Source organism: Marmota marmota, unplaced genomic scaffold, assembly GCF_001458135.2.
Source record: "Marmota marmota marmota unplaced genomic scaffold, marMar, whole genome shotgun sequence".
Taxonomy (NCBI): Eukaryota; Metazoa; Chordata; class Mammalia; order Rodentia; family Sciuridae; genus Marmota; species Marmota marmota.
The window spans coordinates 81728700-81746273 of NW_026000026.1; the positions used below are offsets into that span (position 1 = coordinate 81728700).

At 35.7% G+C, this 17574-nt stretch overlaps 1 long non-coding RNA gene across 1 annotated transcript; it reads left to right on the top strand.

The window, feature by feature from the left end:
- Positions 1-9464: 9464 nt before the first annotated feature.
- Positions 9465-15272, top strand: LOC125619196. Its single transcript, XR_007350708.1, has 2 exons — positions 9465-9757; positions 15163-15272. It is a non-coding gene; the product is annotated as an uncharacterized LOC125619196 (long non-coding RNA).
- The last annotated feature ends 2302 nt before the right edge of the window (positions 15273-17574 follow it).

Below are 17574 nucleotides of genomic sequence, written 5' to 3' on the forward strand. Positions count from 1 at the left end.
CTTTCTTTCCCCGGCCCATATGTCATTGATGTATTAATTTCTCTCATGAACAATGTATATGTCTGTGGTGAGGCACTATAAGCACCTGATACAGTTTAGAAAGGGGAAGATATTTGATATAAACAGGCCCAGGGCTTCAATACACAGACTGCTATTTGACAGGTGTTTGACCTTGAGAAGCTACTATAAATTCATTCCTCAGTTTTCTTATCTCATCTCTAACAGTATTAGAATGATTTCTAATTTTCAACCTCATTGTGAGGATTAGCTTATATTTGAGAATTGCATTAAATATCTAGCACAATATCTGACAGCAAGGTAGCAATGTCTGTGTAATTTGATTTGTAGAAATTTTACCTCATTTTTGTAAATCTGGAAATTATAAAAGCATCTTATAGCAAACTTTTGATAGTGTTAAATGTAATAGAATCTTGAAAATGTATTTTTTCTAAAATTTTACTTGAAGTTTAGGATGCCGGTGAAGGTCTTCTGTTCTATGTGATTTTGTCATTTTTAATAAGTAGGCTTTATTAACTTTATTTTAGGTTGAATTAGAATCTTTTAAATATTTTGTTATTTTTAGTTATACATGACAGTAGAATGTATTTTGGCATCTTATACATAGAAGGAGTATGACTAAAATATACTAGGTAATGAATTAATAGATATCTACTGAATAAATCTCTTTAAATTGAGCTCAGTTTGATGGGTAAGTGTCATATGACTTATTTGTCTTCTAAAGTATTGTTGCAGATTTGAAGCTATAAAATAATCCATAAAATTGAGAAGTATAATCAGGTATTTTTAAAGTGGAATGCTTTGCAAATATTAATGTAAATTTCAGTCAGAGCCAAAGCATTGCACTAAGAGGACATGGTCAATTACTTTTGGGGGGTCTCGTTAATGTTTACTATGCCAGTTCTAGAGACATTAGTTATTCTCAAGAGATTGCAGAAGCTTAAACCCAGAGGACTGGTGAACTCCCTCACTTAGCCAAAGTTAAAAAGCAACAACAGCAACAACAACCAAAACAAAACGTCAACTTTCTCATTTCATGAAAAAATAGAATCCTATATCATAGAGTTTTTATCTTTCCATGTATCATTCTTTCTTATCATAGAACAAGACTCGCTCAGATCAAAGTAACAAAAGTTGAATATTTACCACTATCAAATAATTGATACTTTTTTCTTTCTCCTCCTCCCCTACCTTTTCTTCTTCATCATCTTTCTTAATTTAAAAATGTAATATTCTAATGTTATAGGAATTATTTACTAGAAATCTAAAAATTTGAATTAATGGGCTGTTTCTCACTTGGCAATTAGTAATTAGCAAATAGCAGCATGGGATTTAGGTAGACTTTGATTAAAACTTGGTAAATGGCCTTGACATATTAGCTTAGGAAGTGTTAGGAATATTTCCTGGAATTTCTTCCAAATGAATATTGATGTTCCTATATCTTACTGGCATCATTTGATTTTAATGACTAATAAAGTGATTGGTAAAGAGATTTCTTTTTAAGTAGGTTGAACAACTTGCTAGTTCAAGCATTCAATTTATTACATTAACAATAACTTCTATGCATTTGAAATGTTTTTATCTTACATGTAGAACAAGATTTGGACATGTTTGTAGCTTGAGAGTCATGGTCATGCTCTCTGTACTATTAAGTCCACCTACATACTTCTCACCTAAATGAAAAAAAACCTTTCTGCCTACAGGCCCTTGTCTTCCCTCATTCTACCCATCTGCATGCTAATTTCCTTACGTCCCATAAATTCTTTTACATGCAGTCAGATCTATGATAAATACACTAAATTGGAATAGTCAGGATAGTTTTAGGGATATATTTACTACCTTATTTTAGAAAAATATTCTTATAAACCATTCAGTTCATAAAAAATACTCAAACATTTTAAAAGTATTTGTGTTTAAAGAACTATGTAATGCTTGCAGATCTCCACTAGCCCAGGTTTTTAAACTGATTAACAAAGGGAATGTTACTGCTGACATTAGGACACTTGATTGATCCAAAAGTTTTTGCAATAATTTCCTCTTCTGGTAAATAAGTGCTATTCCCTTGTGTAAGGAGCTGTAATTTTAGAAGAGAGGCTAAAAGTTGTCCCTTCCCTGAGGGCTTACTCATGCTCACTCTCTCTGTTTGGCAGCTATTTTCTCTGGGTCAGTCTACTGGAAAGTGAAGGAGGGTATGTTTGTTTATCTCTTCAGTTTCTTGGTTATCTCTTCAGATTCTGTTTCCCCTCCTTTCCACTAACACCATTAAAAATATTCTCTTTGTAGATTCTGGAATTTACATTTACTCTACTTTTGAAATGAAATTCAACTATTCTGACCCCATAGATAACGTTGAAACTAGAGGTCAGTGCTAAAACTAATTTTTCTCTTGGGAAAAAAGTAATTACACACACACACATGCATGCACACACCTTTCCCCCACCCTCTCAGGACTTTCCTGGAAACTTCTTATTCTATATAGATTCAGAATTAAAAAAAAAAACAAAACTATGTTCAATCATAGTTGTATATTTAATTTGAATAATTTAAGGGCAGAAGTATAATTCTTAAATCATTAATAAAATTTGAATTTCATTCCTCAAGATAGACAACCCATTGCTCTCTAATTAGTACTATAAACTTCAATCACCTAAGAAATCAAAATGTTTAAAAAGTTGGTTTAATCTCATTTATTAAATATAACTGATCTACCTGGAGCCTCATTGTATTCAGCACATGCAGAGAAGAAATGTAGCTTTCACAATTTTATTTTGGATTCCAGCAGTCAAGTTTTCAAAAAGTATGTAAACTTTTCGGGGATCTACTCAGCTGAGGAGAATGGGAAAGAGTAATTAGACAAAATGCTGATACAAGTCTACAAGCTAAACAAATTTGTTCTGACAGTGTCACATATTACAGAGTTATATTTTATATTTTGTAACCTTTACCAGAACAACAGTGCCTTCTAATGTTCATCTTCATTTGGTAATATGTATTTTTTTCCTTGCTACTTACAGAAATGTCTGATTCACTCTTTTCTACTTTAAGTTGTCCAAATGTCTAATTAGCATGGTTGACTCCCTGATCCTGTGCACACTGACAACTGTACACTGCCTGTGTCTTTTGCCTCCTTTGGCTTTCTTTAGTGTGGACTTTGGACCCTGCATAGGACATGTCTGAAATGCTGGGGAGTTGTTGCTCTCAGGATCAGCCCTCAAACAAAGAGGAATGGACATTGAAGAATAAATTACTGGCTTCTTCATCCTGTAGCTGATACAGCTCTGAGGTTTCGCCCATACTCTCTGCATGGGCGAGGGAAAGGGTTTCCCCTCTGGAGAGACAGGTTGGATGAGATATAAAAGCTAAGAAAAGTAACACCACGAAATAACCACAGAACAGAGGAAAGTAGTTTCAAAGCCGGTGCAGAGCTGGGCAAAGCTGACCAGATGGGTGTACCTTCCAACAAATAAAGAAGCCTGGTTTGCTTTATTTATATCAGAATAAATCAAAGGCTTTCTATAGAAAGTTCTTCACCAAAACAGGATAGAGGTGGGACAGGTAGGCTGCTCAGTTCCTAGCGGATCATGCCCGTCTCCCATACTGTATAAGACATCTTGGCACAGTTGAAGGGAAGGTCACTTGCACTTAGGTGATCTTACCTAGTGGGATTGCCACAAGAAGTTCCCAGTACTAGATCTACCCCCCCACTGGCTACTGTGCTGAAAAAGATCCTCACACATTTCATAGATGGCTTCCTGCACTGAAAAAAAATGATCTGTTCATTCAGATTACCAGTGGGATTGATCCTCTGTCACCCACAATGATCGTCTGCACATTATTTTACTCTCTTAATTCCTTCCATTTCCTGTCTTGTTTTACCACTCCACTACTAGTCCTTATGGGGATCAGCTCCCTAATAAACCATCTGGGCTCAAATCCTTACCTTGGAATCTGTTTGAAAAGGTAATTCAATTGAAGCCAATATTTTGTAATGGGTTACTTTTAAGAATGCTTGCTATACATAGTCAAGTGCTGCTGAATTAAAAAATAAATACTAATTTCAGATTAATAGTGTTGATATAAAATTTGATATAAATTATGATGTGCCAGATCAATTTATTTTAAGAATTTCCTTTTTGGAGCTCTTGCACTGCACAATCAACTAATCCAAGCCTAATTTGCCTCTAGGGTTTCTGCATATTTATGCCTTCAGTCTTTTTTGGACAAAATTAATGATAATTTGATTTGGAATCCTAAAGCACATAGTTATACATCCTTTTAATCCACACATAGGTCAACACTTGATAACATTTTATAGGCTTAATTGAAGAATATTTTCTATTTTGGAAATTCAGCCAGTCTATATAATCTCATAAAGTGATCAGACCAGTGGTATTTCTAATCCCTAATTCATGTAGTTAAAACTGATTTGGGTGTATATTGGTGCTCCAAAGGTTATCAAAATGTGCAACTCAGATGTGTATAACATTATTTATATTACTTATCCTTTCTCAAGGATAAGTAATATAAATAATGTTATTTATATTACTTATAAATAACATTATTTATATCAATGGTATAATATAAATATTATACTTTTTCACCCAGTAACAAACACCAATCTGTACATGCTGCAAACTATCCTATTCAATTTTACTGAAAATTTTCCAGTGTGAAGTACCTTCTTTGGTTGGGAGCAGCACTTAGTTTTCAGGTTGCCCTTTCCCACTTCCATTTTTTCCCTTCCCCCTGAGTGGCTTCTTAACATCATTGAAGTTCAAGTCACATTGCCATGGTAGGAGGAAGTCTTTGGACTTCACATATGCTCTACTGGCTTCGGGTTGGGATGTGGAAGTTAGGTGTCTAAATGGTTGCACCCCTGAGCCCAGTGCTTTTTCTATCTGGCTTCCAACTGCTTTCTACCCTGTGTCTTCTCCCTTCAACCCACTGGAAGACCAGCTGCTTCTTCATTATTACCACCTGCCAAGTATCTTACCTCTCCTCCCTGAGAACCTTTCTGTCTGAATCTCCATTATATCACATAGAGGCAGAGGCATGGGTGTTGCTTCTGCCTAAGAATCCCATGTTATTTTATCTGCTATGTTATGAGGCAGGGCCTCCGAGGTGACCTCTGGCTATAGCTCCAAGTGGAAAAGGGGCATATCCTTCCTATTGCTTCTCATTTCCTACTGTCTCATTTCTTCTTATCACACGTTTATTCCTCTGTGGTAGGAATGCCCAGCTCTATCTTAGACAGTGCTGTCCTAATTTCTTCTGCTCTAGACCTCTAAAGGCTCTTTCCACTCCAAAGGACTTCTTTCCTCTTCTTGTGTGTTGGAAACTTCCCTGAAGGCCTTCCTTCCTTGTACACTGAGGCTGGAAATGAAAATCAAGCTCTGACATCCACATTTTACTTTTGCAATGCAAAATGAAGATTTTGGAATTTAGAAATTATTCCTCCCAGCAAGGCTTGCTTCTCAAGACTATCATCTAGCTGTGAGGTCAGGAATAATTTAATTTTGAAACTCAAAGTTGAATAATGACTTATTTTTTCTAGAAAATGTTCAATACTCCCCGAAGTAATGAATATTACTCATTTAATTGGTGAAGAGTCATAGGAAGTAGATTTATGATGAATGAAAAATACATTGGTTTAATACTTTCAAAAATATTATCCATTCTAAAATATTATTACAAATAGTGGGTCTTAAAATAGACTTTTATTCACATATCTACTGATAAATAACCCAAATAAATCAGAGTGCATGCAGTTGCTGCTGCTTAACTTTATAGGGTTGCACAGCATATAAATTTTGTGAGTAAGAGATGGAAAGTTATTTTCCTTTCTGCTAATCTTAGTTTTATTGCTGCTGAAAGTGTAACATACAAATTCAATCAAGTTTGGTCTTGAAAAATTTAAAGAATATCATTTTTTATGAGTCCTACTTTCACCCACAACAGTGACTCTCTAGTTTTGGTTGAATAAGAGGTTTAATCAACATAAAAGGGGATACAAATTCCAAACTCTCATCCTCACCAGTGTGAGCATCTGCAGTGGTACACTTTCACATTCCTCTCTCCCAGAAATGGGGGAAGTTTGAACAAGTTTTTCAGATGCTTATGCACTCCAATGTTTATTCAGCCTGGCTCACTGCTCCTGGAATGAGGAATGAGGAAGTCCCAATTGACTGGCTGCACAGTTTTTGTGTGATTGGAGCCAGGTAACTGAATGCCCTATGGGGAGGCACAAGGAGGTTTGACCATGACCTTACATTTATTCAGCACCTTTTATCTGTCAAATGCTTCAGAAAAGGGAGAGGAACATACCCTTATCATTGAAGACCAAGTATTCTTTTTACCGGAAAGTTGAAAATATAAATGGGATGGGAGAAAGAGAGAGCTCTAGCTATCATTTCTTAAGGATTGACCATATAGGTGCTTGCTTGGCATATTTATCTTATTTAATCCTCAAAGCAATCCCACAATAATTTCATTCTCCAAATGAGACTACAAACTCAGAGAAGTTCATATGCTTTGCAACACTACATCAGAAAATGGCAGAAAATGGGGGTGGAGAACCCATATCCACTTGGGTCTAAATCTTACATCTTTTACACTGCACCAAAATTAGTAAAAAAAAAATGTACTTACTTTCTCACACTTTAGATATTTTAGGAATTTCCACTCCTAAAGTGTCAGTTAATGTAGATGGTTCTATATAGTTCAAGGATACACCAGGATTTTTGTAGAACAATGTGGCGACTACCTGACATCCTTACGACCTAAGAATACAGCCCACGAAAGCTGTCCTAATGACAAGCTAGGAAATTTTAGAAGTTTTTATATAGGTGCAAGGATTGATTTTTTTTTTCTGGATTATGATGGCACATCTGACAATTTTTGATATTTGATATGGTACATTATCTATTGTGTACTTACTAATAGCCGTAATCATTGTTTATTATGCCTGGATCATTACCCAGAATAATTCTTTTTCTTTTCTCTCCTTTTTTTTTTTTTGTATGCCATTGCACTGAAGAAAGTATTGGTATACTTAAATGTATTAATAGAGATAATTACTTCAACATGATTTTCAAATTCTGATAAATTTTAAATCACATTTCAAATTTATTAATTCAATAAGCTCATTAATAATAAGTCACTAATTAATTAATGGTATATTATCTGATTCAATCAGAGAAATGCCACATACCTTGAAAAATAAGTCTTTAACTCCTTTGTGGGTTAATTTAGAATGTAATCTTCAGAGAAAATTTTAAAAGTTTTTTTTTTCCTCATCATTTTCAATTTAGTTTGGAAAGTAAGTATTTAGGCAGATAAAGTTCATGTCAGAAGATGATGGGAGAAAGAATAATAGGTAGAGAAAAAATAAGTAGTATTAGAAGGGAAAGAAAACCTCACACTCTTACTTCAGACTAAGGAAAATCTCTTTATAGACAAGCAACTTTATCATAGTTGCCTATACCGGCTCTCCTTTCTCACAAAGAGAGAGAAAATACAGACAAAATTATGATGCCCTCAACTTTCCTTTGCTATTGAGAAAGACTGTTTTAAGTAGTTGCATACATGATTGGCAGTTTTCATTTCAGCTGATCACCTTAGCAGACCCTTAAAGGCAGGCACTTTCCTTTAAACTTCTGGGTGGCGTTTGGAAAAGGAGAATTCAACTGCAAGTTTATAACCTTACCTTGCAGCTTTTCTAGAAAGTAACTGGGCTTTATTTACACTTGCCTTCAAAAAATAAACACTCATGAAGCCCTGATGGCAATAAACCAGAAGGAATCAATAATTTACGTATCACCAGAGGAGGCCATGAAGAAGCAAAAGCAGCAGAAATGATTGACTATTTTGCAGATATTACCATATTTTTACATGTATTGAACACCCCATATTTTAATTGAATTTAGCTGATTCTGCATTTACCTTCAATTGCATATTACTCAAGACAAGCACAATGTTTCTTGAAAAAAAGAAAACTGAAAGGAAAATTGAATAGAGCATAAAAGAATTTATTCATGCTGAGTCGTTCTCTTACCAGGAAAATTTCCAATTCTTGTGAATTAATTTCTTTGATCATTATAAACAACTGGATAAAATAGCACAATTTCCCACCCTGCAAGAATGTAAATATGGACATTTAATTTCTCCCTGCTGCTCTTTAAATAATGAGTTTTTTTTTTTTTTCCACAAATATGCTTGCAGTAGAGTTATTCAGCTAGGAAGCTATAGCTGTCTTAGGATCAGTGTTGGGAAAGTAGCTCCTGCTTTGCAGAACATTCAGATCCCCTGTCCTCCTTCAGCGGACTTACTGTTCACATTATCTTTTTTTCCTATGCATAATCAGCTTCATTTTTATACCCTTAATGGAGGTTTTCCTAACTGTGAATCCATCCATCTCAGCAGAAGCAGGGACCATGTCTCTTTTTCATATTGAAATTCATGTTCAGTTATATGCTAACTTTAACCCTAGAATTTATTGACTATTTTTTAAATAACATTGTGAATCCAGACACCATTATCTGCATCCAGTTATTTTTTATTGCTTTTGTTTTTTAAATACATGACAGCAGAATGCATCACAATTCTTATTACACATATAGAATACAATTTTTCATATCTCTATTTGTATATAAAGTATATTCACACGAATTCATGTCTTCATTCATGTACTTTGGATAATGATGTCCATCATATTCCACCATCATTGCTAACCCCCTGCTCCCTCCCTTTTCCTCCTACCCCTCTGCCTTACAAAAACTCTCAATGAAATTTATAACATCAATGGATATTGTACATGAAAAGTAATATTATTAAAATATTCTTTCTCTTCCTGCCTAAATGATTTTCTTATAGGAAAGATGCTCAGGGTTACTTAGTTGTTAAATTTAGGAGAAAATGAATGTGTAAGTCAATTAAACTTTTGAGAGAAAGCTCGTGTGCTAGAGAGAAGGCATGAATTAATATATGAATATAGCCAGGGTAGTAGGATGCTTTGTCTTATTGCAGTTACAAAATTGAGGTCCACAGCAGGGGTTTATTCAAGTAGAATTCAGGTTTTGCAATAGAGACTGAAACTTACAGAGTACTTACTCCTGCTGGGATATACATTATGGGAATGAGATTCAAATGAGAAATTCTTTGTAGACAATCTGAATGCTAATGAAAGGCAGAATTAAGTATGCTTCTATCAATTCCTTTTTGAAAAGATTGGAGGTAGGAGTTGGAGAGGCTTCTGGCAAAAAGAAGATGATAAGCCTGTGAGGGGAAAATTTGTTTCATAGGGAAGAGTGGACTGACCTCTAAAGCCAATCAAGGGAGACTTCTGAGAATTCCAGCCCACTGACTCAGGCTGAAGTCCATGTGAGTAGCAGTCCATGCAGCTGTGCTTCTGCATTGTTTTCTTGGTTCCAAAGCCCTGGACTGGAGAACAGTTGCAGCTCACTCTGCTGGGCCCAGTCAGACTGGCTGGGCACTGGAACAAGTAGCTGATATAGTTTAGTAGGCTGTTCCTTTCTTCCTATCCTGGAGGCCCAACGTTATCCAGAACTGGAATGGAACAAGGTGTATTCTTGTTTGGTTGTTGTTATTTTCTGCTTTCAGGGACTTGCTAAGACAATCCACTAATTTTCAGAATATTACAAATGGTGTATGTGTAGGAGAGTTTGATTCCATCTCTTCAATTTCAGAAGGAGCTTTGTTTCAAGCTTACTCAACTCTCATGGTGAGTGAGTTTTTGAACTTATACATTTCTCTTAATTTTGGATCTTTTATAAGTAACATTGCCAGGTGGCATTGCTGGAAACATTGTAGTGGGGGAAAAAAATAAACAGGTTAGGAATAAATCATTAGACTTTTTTTCTCTCTTCAGTGAGACTTAAAAGACTTTGATGAATTGGTAAAAGGTGTAAAGAAAATACTGGAAAGCATAAGGTGAAAGGAATACATGCAAAATTCTGATTATGAGATATTTTGGGCTTTCTTAAACCTAAACCTCCAGGACAATTTAACATAAATAATTTTATTTTCATCTAAGGTAGATACTTTGTATTAACCCTCTTGGCTACAGAAAACAAGCATAATACCTCCCCCCAATCACAGGGATCCTGTATTTATATTTATATCTGTGAATGATACAAAGTAGATATTCTGTAATATTATTTGAATAAGATTTCACCATATTCTGTGATTCACTGCAGCCAAAATCAAAACCAAAACAAAAATTAAATTTGGTAAATTAGTGATTATAATAGAAGAGAAATTAACAAAAAAAATGTTTCTATATGGAAAGGCTAAAGTTTTCCGATGTAGAGACATCTAATAGGATTACCTATTTGTGTTGTTACTCATAAATCAGTGACTTTATCTGATCTATGTTAAATTTGCTAAACAGAGCTATGACTCCTCTGCAGAACAAGCACGTCATGTTGTTTATTCGTGTTCGATAATGTGTTGCTTCCTAACATTTAAGCATGTGGTATCTGCAACTGCTGACAAAAGCCTGCTTGCCATCAGATTTGTGATTATGGTTTTATGCCCCACCTATTTCTTCTACCCACAAGACAGCCTGAGATGGTACTGATGGCCTCAGGGGTGCCACGCAGCAGGATTACTCCAGAAGGTCTCACTCATTCCCATTCAACTTGCAGCATATTGAGTGTTTAGAGCAGGTGGAAACAAGAGAGCTCTCTATTACATGCCCAGAACAAGATCACATCTGTTTGACTATAAACAGAAGGCTCCAGAGTTCTTCTGTGTTAAGTCTTCATCTCAATCGGACTGGGTGCACTATGGATTTCCTGGGTATTATTTCAGTATTCAGAATTAAGAATAGACATCTTCTCAGTTACCTGGACATTCAGCTCTCTCATTTAACACATAATGGGTCTGGTGCTTTTATTCTCTTGCCTGAAAAGCTTACCATGTAGGAGTCAGATAGGGTATCTTCATATTTTGAAGACCTTAACTATATTCAGTGGATGTCTGATATAGTCCCTGAAATGCTATAAAGAATGTTTTTGAGAGTTTTCTATTCCCATCTCAGCTAATCAATGATCTGGATATGCCATATGCAATCTTTTTTTTTTAACTTCATTCCAATTGCTTTATCTCTCACAGACTTCATTTTTTAATATTGTCAGTAGATAATAGTCCTACTACCATGCTTCATTTTCTCCTTCAGCATGTACTAAGTAGCTTTGATGTTCCAGGTTCACAGTACTGTACAAAGTACAGTATTCCTTTCAAGGATCCAATAAACTAGTAAGGAAGGGCAGAAAAGAAAATAGGCAGGACATAGTGAAAATTAGACATATATGAGTGTCATCAGCATTTCTCTTCCCTGACTGCTAAAGAATATTCTGGATTGTGGAAAGCAGTGACAGAGAATGGGAGAGCAGTGTCTGTTTGGGGGATCGCTGATGACTTCATGGCTGTGGCATGTCTGGTGCCTGGGAAAGTTTCTGTGCAAAAGTGCAAGATGCCTAGTTGCTATGGTAATACCATCCATGAGGAGGCTCTGTGATGGAGTCTTATCAGCAAGGAAAAAAAAAAAACTCTCTTGCTAGATAACCACAATGTTTCACCAGCTCTGCTGCTCCTGAGCCTACCTGCATAAGAGTAACTTTAAACAATGGACTTTCTTGAGAGCTACACAAAGCTCCTAACATTGCACATTACAACTGTAGAATGTAACTGAGGAATAAGCTGCATAATGTTGCTAACTCCATAACTTTCATGAATACAAAGAATAATGCTTGCATAGTCTTTAATCTGATTGATGAGACATATGTAATAAAGATTGCTGGAGTAATTCTTTAGACCTGCTTCTCCATCAGAGAGCAGTGCTCCACCCATTCCCAGCCATTATCTTCAAAATCTGCATACATGAGTCTTTATTTTTCTAATTTCCCATCACCCCCTCACCAGAATCTGCTAGTTTGGATGTGCTGCTTGTGGCACTGGATTTGATACCTAATTTTCAGTTTCTTCCTCTGAATTCTTTCAACTACCTTGAGAGAAAAACTGCCAGGGAGGAAGGGAAATAAGAGTAAAGGAGAAAAGAGTAACTTGTAACTCTTTTGTGGAAATTGTGGACTGATCATAGGCGTGTCCTCTGTCTTGTTGGAGGCCCCATTAAAAGAGAAGTTAGATGTGAAAGAAAGAGTAAACTTACAGTAAAGATGCATGGAACCAGGAACTGAGAGTTTTAAACAAAGAAGGTGGAAGTTGAATGGGACATTTCTGTTGACCAATAAACTACAGTGATGGAATCCCAGCCATAACACATGGTGAGGATTAGTAGACAAGGTCAGATGACTTACAAGGTAGAACATTAGAGAGATCACAAGGTCAGAGGCAGGAGCAGGAGAAAGTCTGGCTAACCACCTCTGAACCTCTGAGTAGAACTGATTGGGTTTGACTGTTGAATGTGTCTCTAGAATTTTCCTCACTTCCCCTTCAAGGAAACCAGAGAGGCTGTCTTCTTATGTCACCAACTTGCCTGTGCCTGAGAAATGAGCAAGCGGACAGAGAGGTTGTCTTGCTCTTCCCTCTCTCCTTTAAGACAGGCATGTATATTATATGGACACATAGGATTGGCCCCATAACAATATGTGCATTCATTTCATGAAACACCTTAAAACACTGTAATAATTGAAGTAAATCCTAATAGGTTGCAGTGGAAGACCATTTATTTTTCTTCTTTAAAATGGTCTGATCATCAGAGATGCTGCTATTGCTGCTGCTGCTGCTGCTACTGCTGCTGCTGCTGCTGCTGCTGTTGCTGCTACTACTACTACTACTGATAAATGAATAGAATGGCATCACTGAATATTTGTTACTTTGGAGGAGAGAGTGAGCTTAGATTTAATTGACACTGCATGTCTATCTCTTCTTCCATTGCCTTTTATCAAGCTGCAGAAATCCAACACTTTGCAGTGTGGTTATAATTCTTTCACACTAAAATTTAGTTTATAAGCAAGAGTGTGTGTGAGATCTCTTAAGTTATTAAAACCACTTTATGTGATAGTTTAACTCAATATCAAGTGCTTTAGTAAATAACACAGGAAGTAAAGAAAAACCCAAGGTTACTATGAAAAATTTACTAAGACCATAGACTTGTAACAATAAATATTATTAAGTAAACAATAAATGTCAAAACATGGGCTTCTATTTAATATACATAATCATCTCAATACGTTTCAACACAACTTTGGTTACTGTAGTCCTGTTGATGTCTATGGGAGAGCACAGGGAATGCACTGGAGCTGGCCTAGTCTGTGGCACTCACACTTTAGTGTGCATCAGCATCATAGCACCTAACACCTGTTAAAAGAGGCAGTGGGGTCCTATCCTCAGAATTTAAGATCCTGCATGTCTGGGCTGGGCACTAGGGGTTTGCATCTCAAGATTTTTTCATCTCAGGTTTCCATGTGTTGTTGTTGCTGCTCCTAGTCCAGGATCCATACTGGCTCAAAAAAAGGAGTGGTATGATTTCTTGAAAGCAAAGGAAAACAAGTTAATTTTTTCCTTCCTTATTCGAATGTCTATTCATTCTTAGCTTCTTGAGGCCAAAACCAATGTATTACTCTCCATTTCCCACCAGCATCTACTAGAATACCTTGTACTTACTAGACAATGTATATTCAGTGGTAACCCACTCTCCATTGGTACTCTCTGTTGGTTCCACTGATGCCAGATTACAGTTTTCTAAATATTTCTGTTTAAGACAATTTCACCAACACAAAATTCTTTAATCCCAAATAATTTCTTAAAGAGGTCATATCTTTGATGCCATGGAACATTTATACTTTCTCTGGTTTGGGGATGATTGGTTGTTGTATTTGAAGAAAAATAAAATTTAACTATTAAATTATTTAAGTGTAGGTAAAAATAAAAATCTTAACTCCCAAAACTAATAGCTCATGAAAAAATCCAGTCAATTTTCATAACTAAACTTAATCTAAAATTTCATGCAAATTCACTGTAATATGTTTTTGTTCACTTATTCAACTGAAATTTATTGGGCTCTTTTTATATGAATTATTCCTCCCTTAACCTTTGGGATCACATTATACTACTAATAGCACTTAACCAACATTATTGGGGGAAAAAACTTTTTTATATCCAGTTCCCACAGCAAATTATGTAGGCACCTTAGGTACATTAAGGAATATCTGTCTGAATTAGACTTGGCATTGAAAATTTTTTTGAAAATATTTTTATTTGAAAATATTTTTTGAAAACAATTTGAGATTTCTAGTGAGGTAATAATATACATAGCATATTGCAAATGGTTGTAGTTCCAAATGGATACATTAATGCACACTCTTGCTTCACCCTGACTAAGACCATGACTCTGTTTTATATATATGTAAGGTAAATCTTACATATATATATCTTACATATATATAGATAGATAAATCTTACATATATATAAAACAGAGTCATGGTCTTAGAAGACTTTTCACTTGAGAGGGTGAAGCAAGAGTGTGCATTAATGTACCCAGTTGGAACTACAAACATTTGCAATATGCTATGTATATTATTAGTTTACTAGAAATCTCAAATTATTTGAAAAAACAGACCCCAATCATATTGGGAACAAGGACTGTTTCATGAAATCTTGTAAAATATCCCATTTATAGTTATTGCTCAATAAGCCATTATTGAATTTAATGATATAATTCAATAATCATACAAAAGACTTCTGAGGACAGGGACTGTATCATATTCACGTTTATATTTCGCATCTCCCAAAATGCTCTGCATATGGTTGAATTGTTGTATACCTGGAAGTTCCAGGTGCATTAACCTATTAAATTCCAAGAGATTTGGGCTTTATACATGATTCATTAATTTAAAAAGAAGTAAAGGAAAAAAAGAAAAAAAACAAAACAAAAAATAAACAAAACTTCTTGGCTAACAATCATCTTAACATTGGAAGCTCTGCCCTAAGGTCTGTAAACTGTAGTGCTGCATTTAAGAAAAACAGCAGCAACAACAAAAACTAAAGAGAGCACTTATAGACCATTCTGATATTACAATAGTATATGTTAAGATAAAATTATAGCTGGATAGGACCACCAAGAATTATGTCATATTAAATATTGTTCCCATGAATTATAGATGCTTTTGCTGGTAAAATGATCCCATGAATCTGCTGAGCCTCTGCAGTAAATCTGGTGATTCACTGAAAATTGGACCTTGTTACGCTGGAAACGAAGAGAATGATTAAAAGGAAATAAGAACAAGAAAAGGACTATTCACCAACCCCAACAACCAGAGGATTTGAGGATTCTTAACATGAACTACTGAAATGTGCATTGGCTAATGTCCCTAGGAGAATCTTTCTCTACAGTCATGGTTCATTAGCTTGGTAGCATTCTCTTCTCTGCTTAAGTTAAGGACAGGTAAGTGTGGAAGGAGTGATGACATTGAGGAATGTCTTGAAAAATTCTGCCTCAAAGTGCCAACTAAGCCAGGCAAAAACACATTTCTTAGATCCATGTAACTAAAAATTTTGCTGATATGTTAACATAAAAGCTAGCAATATGTAATAGATGTGTTATAGTCTTCATCTTACCATGGAACCAAGATCATATAAAATTTAGTATTTATAAATTATGGTGCTGAAAGAAGAATCAACTATCCCTATTGATTTAATATGATTCTATTTCCTGGAACTTGCTGGTGGAACTGCAGATAAGCTAGTAACACAGCTTGGTTCTGTGAGTTTGCCTTTGGGAACTCTTTTCATCAGATAGTACTGATTCTCTGTGGTTTTATTCAGTGAGACCCATCAAATTCCTGAGTGTATCATCTTGCAGTATAAAGCTTTCAGGGTGTGAATAGCCAGGAATAAATGAGAAGGAGCTATTTATGTTTGGTGAAAAGAAGGAAAGTGGGAACCTTGGCTACTTGGACATCACCACCTTTTCTATCATGTGAGGTTGACTCATTCTGAAACAACTCTGAATAGTAATATTGTTTAATGAATCATCTTGTTTAACTATATCATATATAGTAACCATTATACAGAATAATGCCATGAACTTTATAATCTTCTTAGTTTATTTTTTAATTCATTAGAAAAATCCAGTTAGGAGAGGTTGAAAAAAATGGTAGACTAAACAAACTCATCTTATAGTAACTGCACTCTGAAATTGAATCAAAACAACAGTTCTGTCATGGCATGATGAAGTAGAAAGGCTGTGGGAAGGCATCAGAAGACACCAGAAAACCAGCAACCAGGCAACCATCAGAAATAATGGTTTCTCAAATAGAGCAACAGGTACAGACTGTGGCAGAACCTGGTGAGCAAGGACTTACTGGGGGGTGGGGGGGAGCTCCTTTATGATGACCTGAAAGAAAATTTCCCAGTGAATTTAAGAAAAGCAGGCTCCACTGTCCATCAAATTTTCAACATAGATAAGAAAAATGCTTTGATTTTATGAAGCGAGCTGGTGTGCACGAGGATTCCAGCGCTTCTTAGTGGATCTAGTGAAAGGGGTAAAGCAGCTTAAAAGGGCTCTTTGTTTGGACTTTCTGAGTGAGGAATTAGAAATCACCTTTATTCTTTTATTTTTCTTTTTTCTCTGTTTTTAAAATTTTGTTCGTTGTTTTCCTGGTTTGCTTTCTTTTTGTGTGCCCAAGACTAAGTGGACATTTATAGTTTTTCATTGGATTGGGGGGCACCTAAACCATGAGTCAACCTGGGCACAGGAGTGCACTGTAACATGAACTTAGGGGAAGGTTTGGGTAGCAATGGGAGCCATGGCTGCTGGTCAGTTCCAGAGAGCGGAGAAGAGCAAAATGTGCTTTCATTTTAAATTTGTAATCTGAACTTTGTGATAATGAGCAAGGACAAAAGGGAGTAGAATTATAATGGGTGAGGATTGGTTGGAAAACTGCTACCTATAGCATTCTACTATAGGCAAAACTAACTCCCTTATGCCCAAAGTGTCTGGAGGCTCTACTGACACAACCTGAACACATCTTACAGACCTCCTCTCAGCACTTGGACTGAGACTATCAGAATGAAGAGTGCAGTGTGGCGCAATCCAGATTTAACCACAGTCTCCCTGAGTAAGAAGGCTTGCCATCTGTTCAAAAGAAAGTTATATTCCCATCTCCACTGTAAAAGCATGCCATGTTGAAGGTAAATTTGGCTCTAAAATGGACAACCCTCCACCCAATACATGCTGTCAGACAAAGAGGGTCTGCTCAGCATACCTCCTAACACATTGGCTGTTTTGGGTCAGAGCTGGGAGCAAATAGCCTTATAATTATCTCTCACAACCATCCTCTTCATTGGGGGATTGTAAAATTGAAACTCTGGAAAAACTGTTTCCAATTAAGAAAATGTCAGAAAGGAGTAAACTGATTTTTTTGACAATTGTTGTTACATTAGCTCTCTTGTGTAAATTGTTTTGTAGTGTTTTCCCTCTTTATTTTTTAACAGTTGTACCTAAATTTTAAGTATTTTTTCAATAAATAGAATTTTTGGATACATATTTTATTCTTCCTCATCTCTATTTC